Below are 9,198 nucleotides of genomic sequence, written 5' to 3'. Positions count from 1 at the left end.
CCCCCAACCCCTGCCCCCAGCAGGTTCTGAGTTTGGGGGAAAGTGCAGAATTGCATGGAAGAAATTCCCTCTGGCTTCCCATCGACCCTGACCTGCTACACTGGCAGGTGTAGCCATTAATGGCCACCTTTTCTGCCCATCCTCAATGTTTAGGCTGGGGGCAGATGAAAATTTGAGAGACAGTTTGAGACAGTTTGACACCACCGGGCAGCCGGTCTCCCATTGACACCACCGGGCAGCTGGCCTCTGATTGACACCATCGGGCAGTCAGCTGGTATATTTAGGCGGGATGGATAACAATCCACTAACACAAGTATTCCACACCAAAGTTAAAATCTACTCAATAGGCTTTGCAAAGTACCTCAATAGATTAAAGTAACTTAACCCGTGCATTAATTCGCATTAAGGAGTTGGCTGTCCTTTATTTCCACATTATGGATTTATCTCACAGAGAACTTTGAAGCTAAACAGTCTGGCTCGGATCAGCTGCTGTTTTTACTTGCTTATCAGAAGCCCTTGAATTTGAACTCTTCAGGTTCTGGGAACCACAACAAAATGTAAAATCTGGACTTGCACGAATGCTCATCCTCAACAAGCTGTTTTTGTTTTTAGACTATTCAGTAACTGTTTTGAGATAAAAATACAGTTCCGTGGAATTGGCTCTTTGTATGATGTTAATTGGGTACGAGGAACACGGTCTGCTCGAAGTAGACAAGCATTGTTTTTACGATGGCAACTCCAGCACCTTGCTGAATCTCTGTTTGATTTGTCAGGTGCAATATGAGAGCATGATTATTAAAAGAGCAAAGGCTATACATCAGCGGTTGCCAGCCTTGTCCTTTATGGAGACCATAGGCCGCCATCAATATCTTTTGCAGACCGTAACCTACACAAGCTGTTTTAATTGTTATTTTTTACTTGGTCTAGGATTGACGGGGATCAAACCTATATATCAACGGGTATTAAAAACGCAGCTATTCCCAATGGTGTGTGCTGGCCACTCACAAATACATTGCGGATTAAGTTACACAAGGATGTTTGTGAAGCACATTACACTGTGAATAATAATTCACAATAATTAATAATAATAAACATCGATAATGATAAATACGAGATACATATATTTTTATTTTCCCACGGACCACCTGCGTTGAACCACTGCTGTACATCTTACTGGAAAGATTAAAGACTTTGATTAAAGCCATGTTCTTCTTTGTTCAATTGGGCAGTAAACCTGAAACAGATTGTTTTCTTTTAATGGAATCCTATCGATTTAGAGGAATTTGTTTCATTTAAGCCAGTAATCAACCAAGTATCATTTTAAGTTTGACTACAAAAAAAAGCTACTGAACTCAGAGGAAGTACTGATGTGACTTTAATCTCATTCCAACTACATTAAAGTTCATGCCTGCGGAGGCTGGAATGCCACGCTTCCGTGAACTGTTGCCAATTGACTGCTTTTTTTTTTTATGTATATGTATCTGAAATATATTTTCACTCATGATTGCTCGCCATTTAGATTTCTGGCTACAGGAACAAAATGACTCCGTCAATTCTAAACACTTGAGGCGCCATTAATGTTTGCCATTCAGGTTGTGTAACAACAATTCTGTCAAAGACCCACGGAGCACTCAGAGAGTTTGTTGGTTAACTCACTCAATTCAAAACGTTTCAGTTAATTTGTTTGAAACTGAAGGCTGAAAATTTGATGCAAACACAATTGCCTGAAAATGGCCGTCTTCAAGACATGCTCTAACCATCAACACCCGAATTCTGTGCTCCTTTCATTGTCCCTTCCTTTCCTGTGCAATTGTAATACTCTCTGGAGTTGGCTTCATATTGGAGTTAGTTTGTAGACAGCTCAGTGTCCAGACTCCCATCTGGAGACACCCACTTCCATCTTGAACCTCAGGCAAGACTAATAAAGTCGGATGAGTCCCTTGCGTGTGATTTCCGATCATTTCCTCCAGTCCTTGAGATGTTGCCTCGTGGCAAAATACAAAGAGTCGAAATCACCAGCAGCACCAGTCACAGAGGTTGGATGGGAACAGGCCATCAGTTCAATATTCTCCTATATTGCTGGTATGGCTGCACAAGGTCACTAGTTTTCCTCAGTTATTGGTGGAGTGACTCAGACACACCTAAGGGGGAAAAAAAAGAGACTTGCATTTATTTGGTATCCTTCACAACCTTAGAATGTTCCAAAGCTCCTTACAACCATTGAAATGCTTTTGAGGTGTAGTCACTGCTGTGATGAGGGAATTGCAGTAGCCAATTTGCAAACCGTAAGGTCCAATAAACAGCAATGAAGTAAATGGTCGGCGCATTTATTTTTGCTATTGGTTGAGGGATAAATGTTGGCTGCAGATATCATGAGGATTCCCTTCTCTTCTTCAAAATGTCATGGGATCTTAATGTCAAACTGAAAAGGCAGACAGCTCAACCCACGAAGGCTGCTCTGACAATGCAGCACTCCCTCAGCACTGTACTGCACTTCTAAGCCCAGCAGCGGAATTCTCTGTCAGTGGGTTCCTACGGCCCGCCGGCAGCGCACCCACGGCCACAGGTTTCCCGACAGCATGGGGTGGCCACAATGGGAAACCCCATTGGCCGGCTGCAGGAACGGAGAATCCCGCTGCCGACAGGTGCGCGCCGTGCCAGAAAACATGGCTGGTGGACCGGACAATCCCGTCCCAGATCTTCCGCTCAATGTACTAGAATGCCACTTGAATCGGCAGCCTTCTGACACAGAGGCAGGAATGCTACCAGTGATTGATGCTAATAGTGACTCCACATGATGTGTACATGTGACATGTACGTCTACTTCTCAAAGTGCACGTTGCAAAGGTAGCCTCCATTGGGTGTAGTATAAAACTTACATTTCCCCCTCTTTTCTCACCAAGCAGGTCCCCTTTCCCTTGTCACCAAAATGTCCATGTATTTCCACCCCCCAAGGACCTTCCTTTAATGTGGAGTAATGTGCATCGAGTCTCATTCACTAATAGACAGTCTGCCAGCTTTCAGGCTACAGGTGGACATTGGATGAGTGAAGCCCCTCCATCCTCTTACCAGACACACTGTTATTTTATTACAGTTCATGAATAAAGACAATGGATGAACTTCACTGGCGTGCTGCAGGAAATTACCTTGCAATGTGCCATGGGCTGTAAAGTTGACTACAATTTTCACTTCAGGGGAACAGTAATTTCCTCAACAGTTTGTTCCTACGTCTGGAATAATATCAACTCCTGTTCTCGTGGTAGTCACACTGGCATTGATTATCACTCAAACTGGCTGCGATTCAGTGAACTGCTAACGTGACATTTTACTGAATACATTCCTTACATTCTAACTAAATATTTGACGGGGACTGTGGAGAATGGGGATTTAATTTGTTACTCTTCTAACTCAATAATGTTGTACCCTATTGGCTTTTCCATATTATACTTGGAGCTACACAGGGGACGAAAGAAATTCTGCTGAAAGGCATAAGGTTCCAGAGTAGAAGGTAGAATGATAAGTACACCATCTCCATTAGTTTTACTACTGGTTTTCCGCAGTACATTTAAAGGCATCCTCTCCCACCCCAGCGAGAGATATGCTGCGAGGCATGAGATCACAATCCTATCACAGAAGGCTAGGGATTTGTGATTGTGGAAATGTTTGGTGTACCTCCTTGTATGAAATAACAGTACAATGTACCTACTGAGCTACAAATAATGTACAAAGTATTAGATCTAATGCGAATAAGGTACATCCAATTGAATTTGTTGCATTTGAAGCAGCTGACATTGAACCTGGCATACTTGCAGTGATTGTAAGAAATGCTGTATCTTGGAGAAGGGGTAGCTACAACCTATATGCGACCTAAGAGGGGAAGAATTACCTTAATCCAGGTGGACACCTTAACAATTATTAAAACACAAAGTTCACCCAAGTCTCAGAAATGTTGAATATTGATTCATCTTTTTTCCCCCCAGGATTTCTGGAATTAGTCTCTGGCTATATGTGTTTACTGTTCCGTATCTTTGTCTGACAAGTTTCATTTAATTGTGTAACAAATCCTTCTCCTCATCCTTTGCCTCAGTTCCGACTGCAAAAGAAGAGCAAGTCTATGTTTTGCCTTGCCTCAAGGTTTCTTTAGTGAATCAGACTCTTTGGCAGATGGTTAAATGTGCCGAAGCTGCTGGAAACTCAACACCAATGTTCAATTTTACAGTGAAACTTTTCTTGTGTGTGGCAAATTTGAAGGATTATTGAAGTTTTATCTGTTTATTGTTTTGTAACAGGGTTGTCTTTGTGAGACGTCAAACATCCTTTTGCTCTATTCCAGTGGCACCAGCTTTGTTTATCCTTCTTTCTGTTTAATTTTACTTTGAAGAAGGAATTATCTGTAGTTTTGAGCCAAACGATCCCTTCATCATTCGAACGGGATCGGTGCTGTTATCTTTCGTATTCACCAGGACACAAAGTCAATCTCGTCGTCTCTCAGGACATACCACCGTGCAGAGTGCAGAAGGTGGCTGTTTGGCAAATGTGTCCATGCTGGATCTTTGCAGAACAATCCAAACCCAATCCCAAGGCCCTGCTCTCTCCCCACGGTACCGTATCTTCACCTGCTCCATTGTCAATCTCGCGCCCCTCCAAGCCATAAAATATAGAACTGGTCTCAGCCTTAACTACATCCCCTGTAGTTTCAAATTACTTGGTACGTAAAGTCGTGTTTCCGTTGATGGGGACTTAACTACAGATGTTTCCTTTGTGCTGGTCCAAAGTAAAATACTCTGCCACAAGACTCGATAAGACCTGAAGGATTGCAACGCGAGATGAACCTGTGGAGGCAGTGCACAAACATCATGTTGGGTGCTCACTTGAATGACTGTAGAATGCAAACCACACTAAATACGCTGCTGAGTGGCTGAGTGCCTGAGCAGTGGGTGCAAAACTGTGAGAGGCTAGCACGAGTTGGAGCTAGCCGGTGAGTCTTACAGCCAGCCTGCACTTCTCAAAGGGGAGTCTGGAGTAGGTGCTGGAACTAATTGCGGAAGAGAGTTTGGACAAGAAGAATTGTGCCACAGCAAGGGATAGAGCAGGATCTGAGGTATTCCAAAACTGCATTGCAGTCGAGGGAAGGAGCAAAGTTATTTATCTTCAGGAGGCACGAAGCCCTCCTGACAACCTCTTGCAAGGCAGTGGAATAGATGTGGAAGTCAATTATAGGAGTCCAGACCCAAGGGCCTGAATACAGTGCCACAAGAAGTTCAATGACAGCACACGGGTGACCAAGGTCAGTAAACGCATCTTCAAATTTGATTAGCCACCAAGAGCCCCATTAGCTTCAAAGCACCATAACCCCATCACTCACCAACTAACGATATCTATCAATCACAACTCATACCTAAATTCAAAACTTCACTCACCTTCATACACTTAGAACGGCTGCAGGCCTCACGACCACATTACAGAGTTTGCAGCAGAATATTTTTCTTGTTGCCAGCACAAAGGAGGCATTCCAAGCTTGACAACCACATCACCCAAACACTTGTACCACACTCACTGGCACACCTTCCTCTCTCTTGCAGGACAAGGTGGTGCATAACTGCAGACCACAACAGCTAACTGGCAGAGGGCCCTCCTGTGGGGGAGACTGTGTTGGCCACCATTAGGGCAGCCATGATTGAGGCCCTGGCCAGTAATGGGACTGAAGTCATTGAAGGGGATCTTATACTCACACCTAATCCTCCTTCTCACCTCCCACTTCCCTCCTACTCACAATTTCTTCTCATTTACAAGCTGCAGATGGTGTAAGTTTGCACTTTTTTGCTTTGCCATGCTGCCCTCACAACTCTATCCTTGTGTGTTGATCCTTTCCGATGTTCACAAAATACAATTTAGCCAGGTGGATTAAAGGAGGGATCTCCATGTGACGAGACACCAGACACAATGCAGCCAGGTCAGAGGACAAGGATAGCAGACGTACCAATTTGCCAAGGGTGAGGTTGCACATTATTTCTGCTGCCGAATACTCAGCTAAGGACTTAAAGTGAATGGCTATAGAAAAAGGCTCATACACAGTGAGATGCTTGGTGCATTGGTTGACTCACCAGAAAGCATGTGGTCAATATCAAGGAGCAGGAGGAGTCTTACACCAACTTGGCACAGGGCTTGATGCAAAGCTTAGAAACCATCCTTTCCAGTCTTCAAGTGGTGGCCAGCTCCATGAAAACACTTGAGGGCTCAACCACGATGCAGTGTCCGATGGACGATGTGATGGCTCAGCCTACATTGCAAAACAAACATAAGGCACACTAAATCTGTGTGCTACAGCAGAAACACTTGTGCCACAGAAGCTCAGACTGCTGGTATTATAGCTGGGCTGCCAATGTGCAAAGGGACGTGCAGTGTATCAGAGCAATGTAGTAATCTGTCCTCCAACACATTACTAGGATTACTGAAAAAAGACACATCTGTCAAAACTTTTCAACTTGCACTCAATCAGGACAGACACAGGAATGCCAAATTTCAAAGGGAGCAACTATTTTGCAGGAGAAAAGTGTGCTGATTGGTTAGCAAGTGGACTCTGATTAGACAAGGTATTACCGTGGAAGGTGCACCAGGGAACAGTTATCCCCAAACTTCTGTCTAAATTCAAAAAAGGCAAGTCAACTCTGATTGACCAAGGCTTTGTTTGGGGAATGCACCGGGAAGCGCTGTCCCTCATGTTTTTGTTTAACTGAAAAAGGCACAATGCTTTGACATGTTTTTGATGTTTGCAGAGGGCAGGGTCTTGTGCATAAATATATGTAGATCCCAGCACGAATGGGCACAAGGCCTCTACTTTCAATCCTGAAGATTTCCCAGCCTACCTCAAATTATCCTATTAAGGTGTCTAAAAAATTTGAGCAACAGGTGAAGCTAGCTGTTCTGTGCTGCTACTGTGCAGTAGCAACATGAGTGGTATTCTCTAACAGGCTACTGCCGTCAAGCCAAAAAGATATTCCGCCTAGAATACAAATGAGGAATGTGGCATATGAATTTCAGTGTCAGTGTGATGCCAGGTAGGTAGACTGTATGTCCCAATGACTGGTGGATCATATCAAACAGCATGCCCCTTCAGCGGCTTGCAACAAGCAGAATACGAACTGAAGTAAACCAAACAAAACTCAGAGAAAAAGTGTTGAACGTTAGATGTGATTCTACAACTGGACAACACTTATTGAACAATCCCAAACATGCCCTATGTGCTCCCCCTTCCATAGACTTCAAGAATTTTAAGTAACAGCACAAACCACAACAACACTTCATCAACTCAACAATAACTAATAGAAATCACTCAGCAACTAGCCTGAAAGTGGTTGGTCTGGTGTGGTGCAGGGTGGGAGTGTCCTAGCTGCTGCTGCTGCTGGACACAGGTTTAATTGTGCGAGGTTAAGAGAAGCCACCAGCTGGAGTGTTCAGACTGAACTTGGTACCACTACCATTTAATCAGTGTTACACGCTGACTGGCATCACAATTTGCCTGCTCTGCATACTTTCAGTACATATTCCCGGTACCAGTGTTAACACATTTATCATAATAACATCTGCCATGGACAGTGCCAGAGGTGTACACATGCCTCACCAGGGGCAGCGCCAAAAGTGTATACATGTCTTGTCATGGGCAGTGTCAGAACTGTGCAATGCCCCACCATGGGCACTACCAGAGGTGTGCACATATGCCACCATGGGCAGAGCCAGAAGTGTGCACATGTGCCAACATGGGCAGTGTCAGAGTGTGCACATGCGCCACCATGGAAAGTGCACATTCGCATCCATGGTGTGCAGATGCACCATCATTGGCAGTGCCAGAAGTGTGCACATGCACTATCATGGGCAGTGCCAGAAGTGTGCACATGCACCACCATGGAAAGTGCACATTCGCATCCATGGTGTGCAGATGCACCATCATTGGCAGTGCCAGAAGTGTGCACATGCACTATCATGGGCAGTGCCAGAAGTGTGCACATGCACCACCATGGGCAGTGCACATTCGCATCCATGGTGTGCAGATGCACCATCATTGGCAGTGCCAGAAGTGTGCACATGCACTATCATGGGCAGTGGCAGAAGTGTGTACATGCACCTCCATGGGCAGTGCCAGAAGTGTGCACATGCACCACCATGGGCAGTGCCAGAAGTGTGCACATGCACCACCATGGGCAGTGCCAGAAGTGTGCACATGCACCACCATGGGCAGTGCCAGAAGTGTGCACATGCACCACCATGGGCAGTGCCAGAAGTGTGCACATGCACCACCATGGGCAGTGCCAGAAGTGTGCACATGCATCACCATGGGCAGTGTCAGAGTGTGCACATGCGCCACCATGGAAAGTGCACATTCGCATCCATGGTGTGCAGATGCACCATCATTGGCAGTGCCAGAAGTGTGCACATGCACTATCATGGGCAGTGCCAGAAGTGTGCACATGCACCACCATGGGCAGTGCACATTCGCATCCATAGTGTGCAGATGCACCATCATTGGCAGTGCCAGAAGTGTGCACATGCACTATCATGGGCAGTGGCAGAAGTGTGCACATGCACCACCATGGGCAGTGCCAGAAGTGTGCACATGCACCTCCATGGGCAGTGCCAGAAGTGTGCACATGCACCACCATGGGAAGTGCCAGAAGTGTGCACATGCACCACCATGGGCAGTGCCAGAAGTGTGCACATGCACCTCCATGGGAAGTGCCAGAAGTGTGCACATGCATCACCATGGGCAGTGCCGGAGTGTGCACATGCACCACTTTGGGCAGTGCCAGAAGTGTGCACATGCACCACCATCGGCAGTGCCAGAAGTGTGCACATGCACCACCATGGGCAGTGCCAGAGTGTGCACATGCACCACCATGGGCAGTGCCAGAAGTGTGCACATGCACCACCATGGGCAGTGCCAGAAGTGTGCACCTGCACCACCATGGGCAGTGCCAGAAGTGTGCACATGCACCACCATGGGCAGTGCCAGAAGTGTGCACATGCACCTCCATGGGCAGTGCCAGAAGTGTGCACATGCACCTCCATGGGCAGTGCCAGAAGTGTGCACATGCACCACCATGGGCAGTGCCAGAAGTGTGCACATGCACCACCATGGGCAGTGCCAGAAGTGTGCACATGCACCACCATGGGCAGTGCCAGAAGTGTGCACATGCACCACCA

The 9,198-nt window shown here is 46.0% G+C and overlaps 1 long non-coding RNA gene across 8 annotated transcripts in view; it reads right to left on the bottom strand.

Moving 5' to 3' along the window:
- Window positions 1-1,098: 1,098 nt before the first annotated feature.
- LOC140425435 (uncharacterized) overlaps window positions 1,099-9,198 on the bottom strand; it is a 153,710-nt gene continuing 145,610 nt past the window's right edge. For 7 of the 8 annotated variants that reach the window (XR_011947859.1, XR_011947860.1, XR_011947857.1 and 4 more), the window contains 2 exons: window positions 6,105-6,280; window positions 1,099-2,141 (listed from right to left, as the gene is read on the bottom strand). This is a non-coding gene — a long non-coding RNA (uncharacterized lncRNA). The remainder of the gene's footprint in view (window positions 2,142-6,104; window positions 6,281-9,198) is intronic. The other variant, XR_011947864.1, reaches the window with a different exon arrangement.

Source organism: Scyliorhinus torazame, chromosome 6, assembly GCF_047496885.1.
Source record: "Scyliorhinus torazame isolate Kashiwa2021f chromosome 6, sScyTor2.1, whole genome shotgun sequence".
Classification (NCBI taxonomy): Eukaryota; Metazoa; Chordata; class Chondrichthyes; order Carcharhiniformes; family Scyliorhinidae; genus Scyliorhinus; species Scyliorhinus torazame.
The sequence above is the reverse complement of the archived record's forward strand: the minus strand, read 5'-3'. Positions and strand labels throughout refer to the sequence as shown.